Here is an 18,127-nt window from a genome sequence, read left to right as displayed (position 1 = left end):
TTCTTAAACCAAGTATTGTTTATTCTTAACAGTAGGGACACACAAAGTATAAGGGAAAAAAAGGGATTTTAAAACAATAAAATGGATGTGACAGGGTGTATGGGATCCAGAGCCCCCCTGCTGGAGGCCTCCCAGTCCTCCCACACCCTGTCTCAAAAGGAGCAGTGAAGGTGAGTCCTCCAGGCAGCCTAGAAAGGCTAGGCAGGGAAGCAGCCAATCAGGACCCAACAGGCTCACCTAAAAGGAGCTGCAGGGCCAGAGTCATTCAGGTTCTGCTTGGAGCTAGAGGAGTGAAGATGGTGTTTCTGGCTGGCTGAAGGGACTGCAATACCTTTGACAGAGCAGTTGCTGGCAGGGACTGGGTGAGCAAGAAGAAACTCCTGGCTGAGTGCTGGGACTTGGTAGCTGAATCCCTTGAGGTAAGGGTGAAGCATTTATGAAGGTGAAATGGCCCAGGGAAATGTAGTAGCATCAATACTCAGTCAAAGGGACATAACGGGTGGCTGCTATTGGTGGAGTCCCTGGGCTGGGACCTGGAATAGTGGGCAGGTCTGGGACCCCCCACACTGTCCACAGGTGGAGGGGCTAAATCCCTGAGGAGGGAATTGAATTAGGCCCAGGAGAGTGGATTGAAGAGAGTCAGTGATACTGGACTTTATTGGACTTTGGTACACTCCTGGAAGGGAACCTGAACTCTTTAGCTAGTCAGCTGGAGAGCTGGGATCAGAGAAAGGCCCAGCGATGGTGAAGACATTGGTTCTAGGGAGTACAACCCCCTACCAGGGCAGGGACTGTTTAAAGACCTGAGCCTAGGGAGGGCTGCTAGAAGAGATGTTCCAACCAAGAGCTACTGGGATAGGGTGTAGGGATGCATAGCTCCCGAATCGTCAGCCCACAGGCGCAGCAAACTGCTCCCATGGCTACGAGGCAGGAGTGACCTTCAATCCAGCGTTTGTGTTTGGGAAACTTATTTGGCTGATTTGATTGTACCCTCGCAGCTGGTGTTCACGCGCTCAAGAGATGGGTTCGTTATCTTATGTGCATGTATACTGCCTGGCTTTTCTATGCGCAAGATTTGTACCAATGAGAAGCGTTGTAAGCAGGGAAGTGTAAAGAATAAAAGCCCCAGGAAAAGTTCCTGGAGGTAGAGGGGCTTTTCGGCTACCACAGACCTGGCGTTCTGTTTCCTTTCCTGCGTCGTCACCACAGCTGGTGACCCCGACGTGACGACCCCGTACTCACCGGCTGGATATGCCGAGCGCGCCCGCGGCTGTTTGCCGCCCCTTATTCGTGAGTATGGGGGTCGAACTTTCCAGTGCCCAGAAGGAGCACACAAGAGAGTTCAAGATTACACGGCAGCGATCATGCATCGTTGTCCCGGTCGCTCATATTGAGGACCCCCTAAGGGAAATAGACCGCCAGTGCCCCTGGTATCCGGACTGCAGGTCGGTATGGCTTCATGACTGGAAAACAGGTTGGAAACTTTGAGGGCATAGAGGAAGGAAAGGAGTAAGTAATTATAGGCATGGGGATTTCAAATCCCCAGGATGATAACTGGAACGGTAAAATGTGTATGAGACAGAGTTTTTGTACCAAGGTGCAAAGCTCTCCTTTATTCTGCAGAATAAAGCAACTCCTCCTTATCCCTATCTGGCTGTCATTGGCTCTCAACCAGGTGGACCCGATATTTCGGTAACAGTTTCTGGTGACTCCGCCGGGACTCTCCTGGCTCGGACATTGGACTCTGGACGGCTGCGGCGAACTGGGAACGGCGCCAACGGGGTGTTTCGCCCCTTTTCTCTGCTTCACCGCAGCCCCTGGGGTTCGTGCTCCGATAAGGTGAGTCCTAATAGGATAAGGAGACACTCTCTGGTAAAACCCTCTAAGGATAGCTCTTTGAATTATATGTTAAGTAAATGGCTTTTACCCGGTGTTTAAAAAGAAATAGTTACACCTTGTGTAGAAATTGATGTGGCTAGTGTTGTGGAAATTGAATTGTGGAAAACACGCGCAGTATATATTGTAGTAGAGGTATAAGAAATGCAAACCTACCAATATAGGTTGTGTTGTCTTGTTCAGATCACTGTAAAGAAGTAAAAGGCAATCAAAAGTCCGGGAAAGTTAATTGTGTCCCTTTTTAAGTAAGAATCTTTAAGCCGTGGATAGCTTTGGATCTGGAAGCAAGCCAGAAAGCATCTGTATTAATGCAATTTTCTAACTAATAAGGTAGTAGCCACTGAAACCTGGGCTGCATATGAAACAAATACAAGGAGATATGTGGTGATTTCTCTGTTTTGCCTAAAATCAACAAGAGTATGTGTATATAAAGGAAATATTTTAAGTAATGACTGACTGCCCAGAAGGGGTAGACCTCGGTTCTTTTGTCTTTCAGATCATCAGAGAAAACGGATGCCAGCTGAATAGCATTCGATGTACCATGCATTTACTGGTACAATAGGAATTATTTTTGTGTTCTTTGTCCTGTCTTGTGATGTTTGTCTTGTGGCCAGAATTGTTGGATTTAATATTTTCATAGGACAGTCTAGCTCAAATTTAAATAGAAGGGTTAAATCAAAAAGCAGATACTTGTTTTATTCATCTTGGAATACAAAGTGTTTGGATAAATCAGGAAAATGTGATATACTAAAGTCTAATATATTTGCTTAAGTAAGAAAAAGAAACTTCATTGGCCAGATTTTTAATTGCAAAATTGTTGTTAAAATTTGCATACCAACAGTCTTTGGAAACAAGGACATGGAAGGTTAACCCACTCCCCATATTGCCCATGGGATCCTTCTGGCTACTTCAGATTTCTAGCCAGAGGGCTGGGGAGGGAGGAAAGCGATTAGACACCTGAGGTTGTACCGAGTGAACTCCTCAAAAGTGGGTGTGCTTGTCCCGGTTTGTTGCTCCAAAGCTCTGTAATAAAGTTATTTTACTGGAAGAGTGTACATGGCATACATTGAATAATAAGACTAATGTACTGTATAATGGCAATGTGTATGCGTTCATTGTTGGAAAAAAGTGTATAAGTGAAGAGTGAAAGTTTCCTTTGTAGGTTAAAAGAAGCCGAGAAAGGGAGAAGAGGAAAAAGCACGGAATGAGTTAACTGAGGAAAAAATAGCTAGCAAGCTCAGTCCAAAGATAAGACCTGGCTGACAGCCACGAAAAGGGGGGGCCTGAATGTGCCCAAACAACTGAGATTTGTAAAACAATGCCAGGCACTAATGAAATGTGTTAGGTTTTTTTCTCACAGATAAAAGAAGTGCTACCCAAAGACCCTAGCAGCCCTGCCGTTTATTGAAACAAGGAAACGGAGTCTATGTAAAGTCCATCAACGAAAGACTGCTTTGGCTCCACACTGGAAAGGCCCTTTCCAAGTCCTGTTAACCACCAACACTGCTGTGAAGTGCCAAGGACTGCCCACCTGGACCCATGCTTCTCACTGCAAAAAGACCCCTCCACCTGGAGAGGATTCTCCAGCTGCTAATCAGCCTATTTCGTCTTCTAGCTCTGCTGTGCCTCCTGGACAGCAGGGAAAGAGAACAAGGTGAAGTGCTAGTAACCTCTCCCTTGTCCACTGACAGACCTACTGTTGCTTTGAATTTTTCTAGAAGAAGCAAAACCATTACAGGGTGATGTGCTAGTAACCTCTCCCCTGTATGATGCTAAACCACACTGTTTCAAGAGAAGAGAAGAAGGAACACTTGCTTCATTGAAACCACAAAGTCCAGGAATTCCTGACTACAAAAGACATTAAGAACTGGCCCTGGTGAAGAAACAAAGAATTATACCCTAGCAGAAAGAAACTTGTGGGACCCATGCTTGGGAACGTGGTATTGATTAGATTTTAAGGTTTATTTTACAGGCTGCGCCCTGTGTTTTGGATAAGTCCTTCAGCATGTATTGCCCTCCCTAAATGGATTTTAAATGATAAGTACCAAAGGCACCTTGTTGCCATTGCCCCTGCCATCTCCTCTATTACACTATTACCCCTGTAACACATCCAAATACAGACAATGACCCAGAAGTTGCTGACAGAGATGGTATTGAATATCACTGAGGCTGGGAAGGCATTGCAGTGGGATCTAGCATGTTCAGAAATTCAGGATTTCCTGAATGACTAGCTAATGGTCATTCGGAATGATCTAGAGCATCAGGCTTGGCCCACTGCCCTTACAGACACATCAGGAGTACCATCCGATCTGTGGCATGAAGACATACTTGGAGACTTTCTGGGTGGAAGTGCAGACGTTCTCAGTGCTCCTTCCAAGCATATGGACCGGTTGAGGGGGTGTGGGCTCCCACATACCGAATCCTGCCGGGTCCATAGGGAGGATGCATGTGGGATTGGGTAATTCACCAAGACATCTGGGAAATTAGACTACCTGGTATGCCCAATTGATTTTAGTAAGTGCTCCGGAGATTACATCTGACATTTGGAGGGGGTTAGGGAGTCAATGGACATTTTGGCCGTTAGAACCCCCACAGCTTCAGTGTATATGTAAACTGAAGCCAGGAGAAGTTGTCACTGTTTATGACTACGTTTGCTGGAAGGGTAGTGGACAAGGAACTACCCTGACAGGACACTTACTCTTTTAAGCTAATGATAGCTGTGTGTATGTTAAAGCCTCCACATTGCAAGACATACATTTTAATCTCATTACCACTGCAGGCAATCATATTATTTACTGGCCTGCAGATAGAGTTTTTCAAGTAGCCCTTAGGTTCCAGATACCCTTTAATTGGTCTAGTTTAGTATCTGATTTCAGAATTTGTTTTCACTGTTACCAGAGATTCCGAAAATCTCTGAAGTACAAGGGCAAATTCACATGCTTTATAATATATATTAAGTTGAAAAGTATGCTTTCCAGACAGCTTATAGAGTATCCATTTTATGTACTAAGTAGGATGTATTGTGCTTTATGATTAAGATTGTACAACAGCCCCATTATATTATTGTTATGGGAATGTTATTGCTTGTGTTGCTATTAGTTAGCTTAGGATTATGTTATCATTGTTGTAAAAGACGTAATAATAGTAATACCTTTTATGTTTATGCTAATCATGCATTGTCATTACATCCAATCAGAACCCCTAAGATTGAAGCATCTGAGGTAGAATTTGAAGTCCAGGGCTTAATGCAAATAGAGATTTAAGAATGTTTGTTGTACTAGAAGTAAAAAAAAAAAAAAAAAAGGGGGGGGGGGTCGTGGAAGCAGAGAAAGAACTGTCAGAAAAGAACTGCTATGCATGACAGTTTGTTAGCAAGAGTCAGGCTAACTGTAACCCTGATAACGCGAGATTTGTAGAAGCGAGGATTGTGTGAGGCGGGTGAGAAAGTACTGTGTGAGAAGTTATTGTGACCTTGTGTAAATAAGGTCTAAAAAATATTGTATGTTGGCAAGAGTCAAAACAAGTAAGGAATTAAGATATCAAGATGGCCTATGTATAACAAAATGCAGCTGTCCCTCATTATTTCTGTAATGAAAAGTATAAATGCAAAGTCTGTTAAGTACCTGCCTTGTTCCTGTTTGCAAACCACTTAATTTGCAATAATAGAGTATTGATTAGGTATAGCTTTATACCCCCTTTGTAGCAAATTATGCCAATAATACTTGTGCCAAAGTAGTTAATTGTTTTATTTACAAACCCCGTAGAAGTGTTTGGCAATTGGTCAAGCCTTATGGGATTGACGTTTTGCTTTGCTGTTTTGCTTAGTGTATACCCAATCTAGTGGCATTGTGTATGTTACCCTGCGAGAGTGTTTTGTTTAAACACTGCATCTATAAAATAAAACAGGGGGGGATGTAGGGATGCATAGCTCCCGAATCGTCAGCCCACAGGCGCAGCAAACTGCTCCCATGGCTACGAGGCAGGAGTGACCTTCAATCCAGCGTTTGTGTTTGGGAAACTTATTTGGCTGATTTGATTGTACCCTCGCAGCTGGTGTTCACGCGCTCAAGAGATGGGTTCGTTATCTTATGTGCATGTATACTGCCTGGCTTTTCTATGCGCAAGATTTGTACCAATGAGAAGCGTTGTAAGCAGGGAAGTGTAAAGAATAAAAGCCCCAGGAAAAGTTCCTGGAGGTAGAGGGGCTTTTCGGCTACCACAGACCTGGCGTTCTGTTTCCTTTCCTGCGTCGTCACCACAATAGGGCCCTGTTGGACTGTGTACCCTGGAAGGGGTCTTTTTTTGCTTGTTTCACATACAAACTCTATGTGACTCAGCAGGAGGACTGAGTCACAGAAGACCTACCACACTTAGAGAGAGGGTGCTGCAAGCACACACACTTGGCCAGGGGGACACTCGTGAGAGGTGAGTGCCACCCTGTTACAGGATGTTACCCTACCTAAGCTTAGGTAGACTCAACTGCTTCAGACACCTCTGCAAGTCCTGTGTCTGTGCCAGCCTGTTCCTTGTGAACAGACCCTGACTGCTGTTTTCTTCTCCCCTCCCTCCTATCCCCCCTCCCTCCCCGGAGTGACATTTTAACTGATTTTAGTGTCCTTTTGATCTTTTTGCTTCCAGCCTTGGCAAAGCAGGTCTTGCAAATTGGTTGGAACTTGGAAGTAGCCTCTTCATAGCTTAATAGCTCAGGCATTGTTTCACAGCCTCCTTGAAATGTTTCCAAGGAGGTTACTTATTGAGGGTCATTGTGGTACTTTCCTGCTAGTTTCCTAATAACCCAGCTATTAAATTAAACCAACATACCTGCAAACATTCCAATAACTGCATATAGTTATACAGTAATTATCCCAGTAACTAGATCATATACACTGATAATACTTATGGGCAAACAGTCTCTTTTAAAATAGCATCTATTTTGTGTGCAAAATATTATTAATTAATACTTCAGTATCCTAAGATGTTGATGTTAGAGAGAAGAGAATGCCATTCTGGATGTCTGTTAGGATATGTAATAAGGTGCTGGGCATATCATATTGTGAAAAGTGAATTGATTTTTATAAAATAAGAATAAACACAAACCTTGAATCAACAGACTATACATTTTTCAGCTCTAGAAAAGTTGTTACTTGACTCTTTAATGATTTAAAATTTTGTAGTTACCGAATATTTTGCAGGAGAACTAGAATTTTCATTTACAAAGGCCGCTGCCGTATAATTGGAAATTCTCAACAATGGGTACCTGGAATCTGGGCCCATGTTGGAAGGCACCTCAAAATTTGTCAACAGGTGGGCCTCAGTTAATTTCTGCCAATGCAGCATTCATGATCCATGTTGAGTAGGAAGAGAAATAGGATATGCACTGGATGGGTCTGACCATTCATGTCATGACATCACTTGTTTGATGTACTAAAAGGAAAAGGTTGGGGAGGCAAATTGTAAAGTGCTGCTTGAGTCATTAAGAGGCTGACTTTCTTAGGTTTGAGAGCTCAGCTTTCTCATGGCTTTCCTGTTCTGTGCAGATATCATTTAAATCATGCTCTCTTTAAAAATTTGTTTTTAAAAAAATCCTATTTTAGAACTGCATTTTCAATGGGATTTTTCATCACCATGTAGGTTCACTGTAATTTCATAGTCAAACCATATTCCTCATGGCATTACTAACAAGTTATATTCCTGCCTCTAAGTCCTTAGTTTCCATTAGAGAGAACATAGTTTTGTGTCTTCCTAATGAGCATAATGTCTTGAAGAGATGCAGCCATGTGGACCAGGGACAGAAGGAAGCTGGAAAGCAGGGGAATTTATATAGTGTTCAACTCTTATGGGTGGGGAGAGGAAAGATGAGAAGGCAGGTTCAGGGGAGGTGTAAGGGGATTCTGGAGTATCAAATCTTTTCCTTGTCCTGCTCTAGAGTGAGAAGGATTTTGGCCAGTTCCCATTGGTAGTGAATCCTCCTGAAGATCCTTCAGATGACTCAGTCTCCATTTTGCTCCTTTACTCCCAAATGTGCAGAGTGCAGCATTGAGCAGAGAAGCCAAAGGGAGTCTTAGCTAGCACTAGAAGGGGAAAAGCATCTTTTGTTACAGCAGCAGGGCAGATCTTTTTCAAATCTGACCTGCTGTCTACCTGCAGCTGTTGATTGCTAGGATGGTCATGTGGGGCTGACAGGTGGTGACAAACTATCCAAACTCAATAAAATGCAAACATTAACCTGCATACATGATGGAAAAAAATTGATTTAAAATAAGTTTTTACTAACCTGTCTGTAAGTTATTACAGATGTAATGAATTTTTAACTCTGAAGTTTCCTTAAAATTTATCTATTTACAAAATATATTTATATAGAGAGAGGGAGAGGCAGGATCCAATTTTAGTTCTGTTCTGGATACCATTCAACATTCCATCAACCAGCTGTGAAATGAATGCAGAAAGCATTTAGGGGACCTATAGCAAATGTACAATGTTAAGTTATGCAAGATTAAAAAAAAAAATCCCAAACTCTGGCTACATGAAAAATTGTTGAAACCCCAAAGACTTGCAGGAGACAAAAAAATGATCAGCTTCTACATACAACTGACGTGCATCTGTGGAGTGTGTGTGTGTATAGGGGGAAGTGCAAGTGTTCCTCTTAAAATAGCAGCTTTTTCAGATCACTAGCTGACAAATCTGAAACTGAGGCTCACTAGCTTAAAAAACCTGACATTCTAAACCTACTATTAACCTTCTACAGAGGTCAATTAACAGCAAACTATAGGCAGAAACAATTCAAGCTCTAGTAGCTCCACCATCTTCAGAGGAAATCAATAAAGCTGTGCATCAACTGAAGTCCCCACGCACCAGACCATAATGGGATTCCCTTTGCACTTAATTATGGTGGCCCAGCACTTATTCATCATCTTAGATTATTTATATCCATTTGGGAATATGAAACCATGTCAATTAATTTCAGTGATACAATTACTATTCTTCTGTGCAAGAAAAGGGTGACATGTCAGATTAAAAATCAGGGATCTCCTTTCTCTGATTCCTACTAAAGCTCTAGCAAGACACCATGTCATTGCAACATATGTCAAGTGTATTTCTACCCAAGATTCAATCTGTTTTCAGAGGAGAATAGTGAGCTGTATTTTATAAAATAAGTCAATAAAAAGTCTCTCAAACAATATAGTCTTCACAGAAGAGCAGTGTCAGAACTTGTCAGAAAACATGGCTGCTCAGTTGCTGTTATCCATTCCTTCCATCACATGTATCTAGAAGGATCAGCTACCATAAGTATCTTTCTTATCAGATCAGGACAAGTGCCAAACAGGGATTCCAAAACCATTAACAGAATTAACAAGTTTAATACAGTTGTATGGCAAGACTGAGGATTTCATAAAGACACCAACCTTAAATAGTGTGTCATGTTACCCACCTTGCCAAATTATCTTAAAGTCTGGACATTTTACATGAAAGAAGATTGATATATCAGTCAAGGCTTCTGAATGAGCTGGTGTTCTTCAGGAAATGCAGAGCTGAACATTTTGTTCAATTTCCCCAAATGCCTTCCTAAGTGTCTTCTTCAGCTAACTATGTAACATTTTACATCAGAATTCTCTAATTTAAAAACAGCCTTAAAGATGACTGCATAACGGAAATGATGAGAATCCTAGTAGCTGATCAAATGTAGTGGTGAACCATAGTCAGGAAGGGTATGACCCTCTGTGGACAAGCCTCTCATCTCCAGGGTGTCCCCACATGTTCAGGTGTGGTGTTGCAGGGTTTTTTTTTCTTCAGTTTAGTGCCCTGTTTATCCATTCTGGTCCATCAGTGATCTTTCATTTTCTGTGGCCTACCCCTCTGGCCAGGTCACTACTCAGTCCATTCCCCTTCTGGGATAAACAAAAAAAGGTCCCAAAGTAGGAAACTCAAAATCTAATGGCCTTCAAGCCCAACTCCCAACATCTTGGGTCCCCCCCACCCACTACCACTTTTTTTTTTTACACAGCCATGCATCCCCTCTCCATCTGAGGGAGAGGCAGGGATACCCAGGCCCAACATCTCCTCTGGGTTCAAGCCCAACAACTCTGTTTTAGGGAGATGAGGACTGTTTCTTCTACCTCTCTGCCACTTTCCTTAGCTGCTGCTACCTTTATCCTGGTTGTCAGCACCTTCACCAGGTCTCCAGACTCTGCTTTTGCTACCTGCATCTGTGGCTGCTCAGTGTCTACTTAGCCAGTTATGAAAGTCCATTCTCCAAGACTTCTCCTAGCCCTTCTCTGCAGCCGCTGGACCATATTGCAAGAAGTCCCTTTGTCTCTCACCTTTAGAGTACTCAATATTTCTCTCATCCAAACAGGACTTCCCCCTCAGTGCTCTCGCTCTCTGGGACTGGGGTTTGTGTCTCAGGCCTCTTGTATTAGGATAGCCTGTCCTTCACTCCTTCAAACAGGAGTTCGTCCTCAGCCCTTTTCCTGGAGCTGGGGTTTGTCTCAGGCTCCTTGCCTTGCAATAGTCAACTGCAAGGCTTTTGCCAGCTCCTTCCAGATGAATACTCTAACTAGTCATCCTTTCCCCTTTATGCTGTTTCTCTTCTCCTAACTCCTTCCCAATTGGCTGAGTTAAAGGCGAGCCTTGCCCTGCTTCTTCTACAAGGCTCCTGGCCTCAGGGCTTTAAAGAAACAATGCATGTCTTTCTCTCAAAACACTAAAGTTTCCTCTCTATCCTATCCCTCCCTAGGTCATTGTGTATCTTTATTTCTAAATCCTTAAGGGCCATGACAGGTTGTGTGTGTGGGCACTACTGCCCTTTAGGGCAGGACACCCCAACAAACCATCTTTTAACAAAAATAATAATTTAACCTCATTGCCTTTGTATCTGTGTACTTACAATGTAGCAAAATAAGTACATAATATCACTGTACATATACGATATAGATATAAACAAAGTCATAAATTTAGGTAATGTTGTCAGTATTCTAACATTGTTAATATAGATCATTCATCATATAACCACTAAACTTTTCTACAAATCTGAGAACCTCCAGCTGGAAAAATGTAATCTTTCAACAAGCTGATGTTCCCTTTCCCACCAATTTGGTGCACTTCTTTCTTCTATAACTAGGGGCAATGATAAGTCTTCATTCTGTTTTTCTCTGAATAGTCTTACTGTGCAGCTATTCGACCCAACAGTAGAAACTGCCAGTGAAATCGTTTGGTACATAGTTGACAACAAGGCCTTGTAAAAGTGATGAGTTGATTTCTGTGACTAAAGACATGTTTTATAAATGGTATTACTTAAACATACCATGTCTTTAATTCTAACGCTCTCCGCTTCCATTTTCAAATGGCAGCAATGAGAACTGTGGACTTGGCATAACCTCCCCTCACTGCAATTTGGGCACCAATAAGTAAGATTATTCAATGTGACTGTGATGGGAGCCCCGGGCTAGATTGCATGAATGCTCCCAGAACCACAGAGAAAGGCACCAGCCAAATCCTCCCAGCTCTGTACCTCAGGAATATACCATCTTACACTGTTCAAGACTTGCAGTGCAAGTTTGTTAATTGGTTCACCACTTCATAAATGGAAAGTGGATACACACCAGCTTTTGTAAACCTGAGCAGATTTACCAAACACTTCAGGCAAACTCACTGGTAAAGATAAACAGTCAAACAAGTTTATTGAGTAAAAAAGAGATTTTAAGTGATAGGCAAAGTCAGAGTGGTTACCAAAAGAAAAGAAAATATAAGCATGCAGTCTAAATGCCCAATCCTATTAGACTGGGCAACATCTAACTTAAGCAGTTTTTCTCACCCCACTGGGTATTGCAGTTAATAGTACACAGGTTTCACCCTTGAAACCTGGGCCAGTCTCCTCTGTTGGAGTCTTCTGAGTGTACTTGTTGCTAGTTGCAGCATAGTTGGGGGGTGGGATGAGGGTAGGAGGAGAAAAGTCCAAGCATGGGGCCCCTGTGTTCTGTTTTATACCCTTAGTCCATGTGCTTGAGAACATAAGTCCAGGCATCTCTGGTGGGTATTGCTGAGTCACCAGGTAAGGTTGAGCAATTCCCTTAGTATGGTTTTGTGCAAGTGAGTTATTGCATTGTAACTCTCTTGCTGGACAATGGCTGTTGATGGTGGTTTGGTTATTGTCTTTGGGGAGCTAGTATCTGGGCAATTCCCCAACTCACAGCATATTTTTGTGACAACCATACAACACAATCTCATAACTTCATATGCACTAACGATATACATATTTAGATAGAACAATGACTTTCAGCAGACCATAATCTTTTCCCTGATACCTCACATGGCATGCTTTATGTGCAATATCACAATAATATACAAGTGATGAATATGGGGGTTACATGGCACTCCTCTGGGGTGTAGTGTCACAGTGACATGGCTGTAATTTGTAGTCAAAGAGAAGACCTGCCTCAATTGATGTTCCTTCCCTTAGGGGAATCTCAGAAGCTTATTTTTATGCATATCTTTTCTCAAAGGATACTAAGCATTTCCCAGAGTCAGCAGGGACGGATTAACTTTTTGTGGGACCGGCTCCACACATATTTGTGGGCCCCCCGGGGAATGATTGTAAAAGGGATCGGGGGCAAAAGCACAATGGGGCAGGAGCTAGGATTGGTCCCTGGAGCAAGGGAGAGGCCAGGGGTAAACTGCAAATGCAGCAGGGCTGGGAAGGGGGTAAACAGGATCCCTCCCACCCCTTCCCACATAGAGTGGGTACCTACCTTCTCCCTGGTTCTAGCCCATTCTCCATCTCTCTCTGCACTGAGCTGCCCCCTCCTCCAGTGTGACAAAGTGGGAATGTTCTTAATGTTTTCTCCGAATACTGTGTGGGTGCCTCGGTTTCCTCTATGCATTTCTTAAGTATTTAGGTGGTAGGATAAGGCTATGTAAAATTTATTTGTAGAGCCCTAGAGGGCAGGTGTGATGCTGTCTGCACAGAGAATGGCTGACCACTGTCTCCTGGCAACTGATGGCCTAGCCCCTCCCCTGCAAGGTGCCAACTGAAGGTGTTGGAGAACAAAGAGATCAGGTGGCCTCGTGGCCCAGGGAAAGAGACAAAGGACAGAGGAGGGGCTGGAGGGGGTTGCCGTTTGGAGCTGGCTGGGGAAACGGTGTGAGGCCCAGCACTGTCGTCTAATAAACCTTCTGTTTTGCTGGCCAGCTGAGAGTCACAGTGAATCACAGGAAGTGGGGGGTGCAGGACTCTGACTCCCCCACACTCTGACATCCAGCAACAGGACAGGTTCTCTTCCAGCCCTCTGGGGTGGGTGTTGGGAGTGGGAGGAGCAGATGGTAATGTGGTTACTCCTATAACCGGACTTTTAGTTTCCAGTCAGCACTGCTAACCGGACACCCAGGTCCCATTTTCTACCAGAGTTTTCAGTCTAAAACTGGATACTTTGCAACAGGGGTGCCAGAAAAGCCGGGGGGGGGGAGGGGCAAGCAATTTTTAAAAGTGAAAGAGCTAAACCTTAAGCGGTGGGAAGCAAGGGTGGGTGGGCTAGGGAATGGAGAGGAGCTAATGGGCAGGGCCATGTCTGCTGTACTGCCCAGGTAGGTTGGAGACTGTGGGGATCAGCTGACACAGTCTCCCCAGCCCAGGTGATGTGACAGCCAATGGTGGATTTAGAGCTAGTGGGGGGGGGGGGCCTGGCCATGTGCTCAGTGTCACTTTTGGGGCCCCTCCTTGGGACCCAGCCAAGGAAAAAATGTTCTCTCATCTCTCCCTGTCCCTGTTTTTCATTCTTTTTTTTCCCTTCATCCTCCTCCTATAAGTAATAGCAAGTAAATGAAAATAAAGTGAGGTACCTTGATTGTTCTTGTAGTCTAACTTATTTTTCCACAGACCACTTGAAAATTGCAGAGGGTCTCGACGGACCACTTAATGATCTTTCCAAATATTGTAAAAAAAGTTGGGGTGCAGGATCTGGCCAGGAGCCAGGGTGAAGGAGGGGGCTCAGGGTTCGGGCAGGAGGTTGGGGTGTGGAGTGCTTACCTGGGGCAGCTCATTTGGTGCGAGGGGTGCAGGTGGGAATGCAGAGGGTGCAGGAGCTCACGTTTGGTGCTCAGGATGGGGCTGGGTATGTGTGGGGGTGCAGGAGTCAGGGCAGGGGGCTCAGGGTGTGTGTGTGGGGAGTGTAGGGGGTTGGGTGTGTGTAGGGGTGTGTGTGTGTGGGGGGGTGAGAAGGAGTCAGGGCAGGGGCCTGGGTGTGTGTGAGGGAGGTGCAGGAGTCAGGGCAGGGTGTGTGTGTGGGGGGAGTGCAGGGGGCAGTGTGTGTGTGTGTGTGGGGGGAGGGTGCAGGACTCAGGGCAGGAGGCTGGGTGTGAGTGTGAGGGGGTGCAGGGTGGGCTGTGTGTGTGTGTGGGGGGGTGCAAGGGTCAGGGCAGGGGGCTGGGTTGTGGGGGGAGTGCAGGGGGCTGTGTGTGTGAGGGGGTGCAGGAGTCAGGGCTGGGGGTATGTGAGGGGGTGCAAGGGTCAGGGCAGGGAGCTGTGGGTGTGGGCTGGGGTCATGGGGGTGCTCACGGCAGGGGGCTGGAGGGGGTATGTCCCAATTCCAGCCCCTTCTCCAAGGCCCCGCCCTTGCCCCTTCTCCTCCTCCCCAGAGCAGTGAGCGTGCTGAGGATCCGCTCCTCCTCCTCCCTCCTGCTGGCAAACAGCTGATCGGTGGCAGGGAGGAGGCAGGAGGGAATGTAGCACGCTGGGGGAAGAGGTGTGGGAGGAGCTTGGCTGCTGGCAGAGCCTGCCCTGCTGCAGCAGGAACTGGCAGCACTAAGCTTCTGCCCCCACGGGGGCGGGGAAGCTGAGAAGAGCAGGCCGGGGCCCTTTTGGACTGTGGGCCCGGTGCCATGGCACCAGTGGAGCCATGGTGAATCTGGTACTGCCAGAGTGTTATATTCAACTTACTGAGTTAGAAGGCTGTTATCTTAAAGTGGGAAGCTGAGTAGAGAGGTAATTTTTGTATGGTCACATTATTTTAAAGTATCCAATGGAGGAGGCAGAGTTTTCTTTAGTAGAGTATGGGTGGCAGAGAGGGTAGCAAAGGTCTTCTTAAATTATAACCAGAGAGATCTGTAATTGATTTGAACAGTTCTGAACCATCCCAGTCTCTCTCTCTCTCTCTCATATGCTGGGAGATAATAAAGACTAACTGGTAAACCCAGATGTCCATTTATTTATGACTTATGACACATTTTATGTGAAAGTCTTGACTACTTGCCACCCTCAATTAAATGGTTATTTATGCTGTGGAAAGTGAGTTAAATGTATAGTGCTAGCATGTTCTTTGTAAGAGTAGGAGAATATTCATTTTGAGAGTGATGTTATCCATAAAGGACACTTGCAAGGATTTCCAAGGTTGAGGCTGGTAGAGAATTTTTTCTTAAAGATGGAGTAGATGATAGAAATTTTGGAGGATCAGAAACCTGTTTAATACCAGGGATTGTTCAGTGGGTAGTCTCAAATTATGAGAAGGGCATAAATTTATTTCTTCTGCAGCTCATTTTGTAGCTCATGAAGCTGTCAAAAAATTGTTCCCAAAGCTTAGGGAGGGATTCTAATTGATTGGCACGATTCAATAAAATACCCATTTTGATACTCCAAAGTTACTCAGTTGATATCAGAGATATGGATGAAATTGTATTTTCATTGCTAATGAGTACCAATGTCACAAACCCATGGGCCTCAAATCCAGGCCTGCAGGGTTTATAGAAGCAGACACACTCCAACCCTCCACCTGGCAGATTGATGATAATGGCCTATCTGAGATCCATGAAACCCAGCCCCGGTATGAGGCTCTGCCCCTATGGGTGGACTCCCTGAGTAACTGAAAGGAACAAAAAGCTATCTGAACAACTGGACTCCACCCTGCTCTGGACTGTGCCTTCTGCTCCTTTCTCCTTTTACCTGCTTCCACTTCTACTTCTCCAGGTTGATTTCCTGGCATCCTGACCAGGCTTGATTCCTGGCATCTGACTTGTGGTTCCCATCCTCCAGTTTGTCTCCTGCCTCTGACCCCTGGTATGCTGAATCAGCCTGATTCGAGTTACCACCTTGTGGTTCTGATCTCCAGTTTGTTTCCTGCTTCTGACCTCCCAGCACCCTGACCCAGTCAACTCTTGACTCCTATCTCATGGCTGTGGAATCTGACTCCAACTACTAGGTATGGCTGCCTATGACCTCGCCCTGCAACCAGTGCTAGATTAAATAAAATGGGGCAAGATAATCTTACTTACCCAAAGTGTAAAGATAGTGGAGATTATACTGTTACTTGTAATGAAGTCAAGTGGATCCTAATAGATGAGTTGAGAAATGCCCAGACAAATTCAAAGTTGTTTAGTGTTACACAAAGGTATGGCCTTTCAACTGTCAAAGTCAAAGGCTTCCTTGGAGCTGATAAATATTGACAAGCATCTTGTCCAGTAAGTTTAACATGGAATACCAGATGTGTAGTATTTCGAATGTTATTACAGGCAACTCTTCATCTTGTAAAGCTGGATTAGGGGTGGTAGGAACTTGATTTTCATCTGTTGGGTGAAAACTGGAATAAATGCTGAAATGTCAAATTAATATTTCCATTGTCTGATCTCTGTTTATTCTAAAACAAAATGTTAAACCGATATTATTGGACTCCAGCAAGACTCTACAAAGCTAAATTGACAGACTCTAATAAGTTAGAGGTGTTGGTAATTCTTAGAAAAACAGCCATTGATAGCAATGACTCTTCAAAAGAGTAATCCCAATCACTGACAAGAACACCCTTTGTGGACTTGAAGTACAAAGTGTTCCCCACACTCCCTATGGATTTTTTTTTCCAGTGGTTCTCAACCTGTGGGCTTGTGGCCCAATCAGCATACAGCTGTGGCCCATGTAACATTCTCAGGGCCATACAGGTAGTATAACAGAGCTGCATATGCTTGTCAGTGTTTCTGTTGGTCACATCTGAGAATGACAAATTCAGGACAAACTGCTGAGAAACAGCAGACTCACCCCAAACTAGTGGTTATTCTATATTAGATTATATGAAGCCAGAAACAAAAGTGAACTTCTTTCTCGCCACATTGGTTAACAAGGAGTCAAAAATGCAGTCTCCTTAGGCATTCCAGCACTTATTTCACCACCCAGACACTAGACTTTGACTGGTTACTGAAAACCAATTTCATCAAACAAAGGTTTCTGCTGATCTCAAAATATCAGCCACATACCCAGATCAATATATAACTCAGATCTTACCCAAATCATTTATTTATGAGAAGAAAAAGGAGTTAAAATGGTCAAGGAAATCTTATACATGTAATCATTTCAGTCTTCTTGGATCAGGGTTGTAGCAGCGATGTTACAGACTGCTGGCTTGGAAAGTCTGTGGGAACTTCCAAAAGATTGAAAGGTCCTCATTCCATACTCCTTTTAGGAGATTTAGGTTGGATATTCGTGTAAGACCAATGTCCAGAGATCAGAGCAGGAGAGAGATCCTGGAAGCATCTCCATTGTCCTTCTCTCATGTGGAGGGAATTTCACTGTCCTAAACAAAGCGCTCAGTCTTAGTTTGTGGAAAATTACAAGCACAAGATAGTCCAGGGTCATATGAGCAGGTCAGATGTCCTTACATGCCTTGAGGATTCATTGGAGTAGGCATTACCGATATTCTGGCTAAAGTGTCCATAGGAAGGCTTACTGGGTGGGAACAAGCTTCTTCTATGGCCCATTGTTAGAGTTAAGTATTCTTTAATGGGCCATCAACTTGAATAGTTCATTCAATGTGCTGGCCAGACTGGATGTAAATTACCTTGTGGATGTTATCCCAGGAGCAAACACATTTGCTATATAGTATAAATAGGTGTGTGTGTGCACACACACGTATAAACTTCAGATACAGTGATACATGCATATAAACAGGATAATCATACTTGGCAAGTCAAATTTCCATTGATAACTTACATGATACACTTGTACAAGATTTGTTGCAATTTGCTTAGTGGCAATATTAATGATCTAAATGGTCATGTTTCAATCATATAGCATCACAGAGCTCTTATAAAATGTTTTATTTTAGCCAGAATCTCACCTAGCCAGGGGTATCTACATACCTCCTATCAGACATTCATGCTTCAATTTATTCACACTCCTATTTTCTGCTCTTTCTGCTCCTTACCAGCCCCCAGTTACACACCCCTGCACTGGCCAGCAGGTGAAGAGGATGGAGCTAAGCCT

At 44.1% G+C, this 18,127-nt stretch overlaps 1 long non-coding RNA gene across 1 annotated transcript; it reads left to right on the top strand.

Annotated features, from left to right (window-relative positions):
• Positions 1 to 286: 286 nt before the first annotated feature.
• LOC135982031 (uncharacterized) lies at positions 287 to 17,055 on the top strand. The gene is made up of 3 exons (XR_010599229.1): positions 287 to 419; positions 6,234 to 6,321; positions 15,848 to 17,055. It is a non-coding gene; the product is annotated as an uncharacterized LOC135982031 (long non-coding RNA).
• Positions 17,056 to 18,127: the final 1,072 nt, after the last annotated feature.

Source organism: Chrysemys picta, chromosome 3 (genome assembly GCF_011386835.1).
Source record: "Chrysemys picta bellii isolate R12L10 chromosome 3, ASM1138683v2, whole genome shotgun sequence".
Lineage (NCBI taxonomy): Eukaryota > Metazoa > Chordata > Testudines > Emydidae > Chrysemys > Chrysemys picta.
The sequence above is the reverse complement of the archived record's forward strand: the minus strand, read 5'-3'. Positions and strand labels throughout refer to the sequence as shown.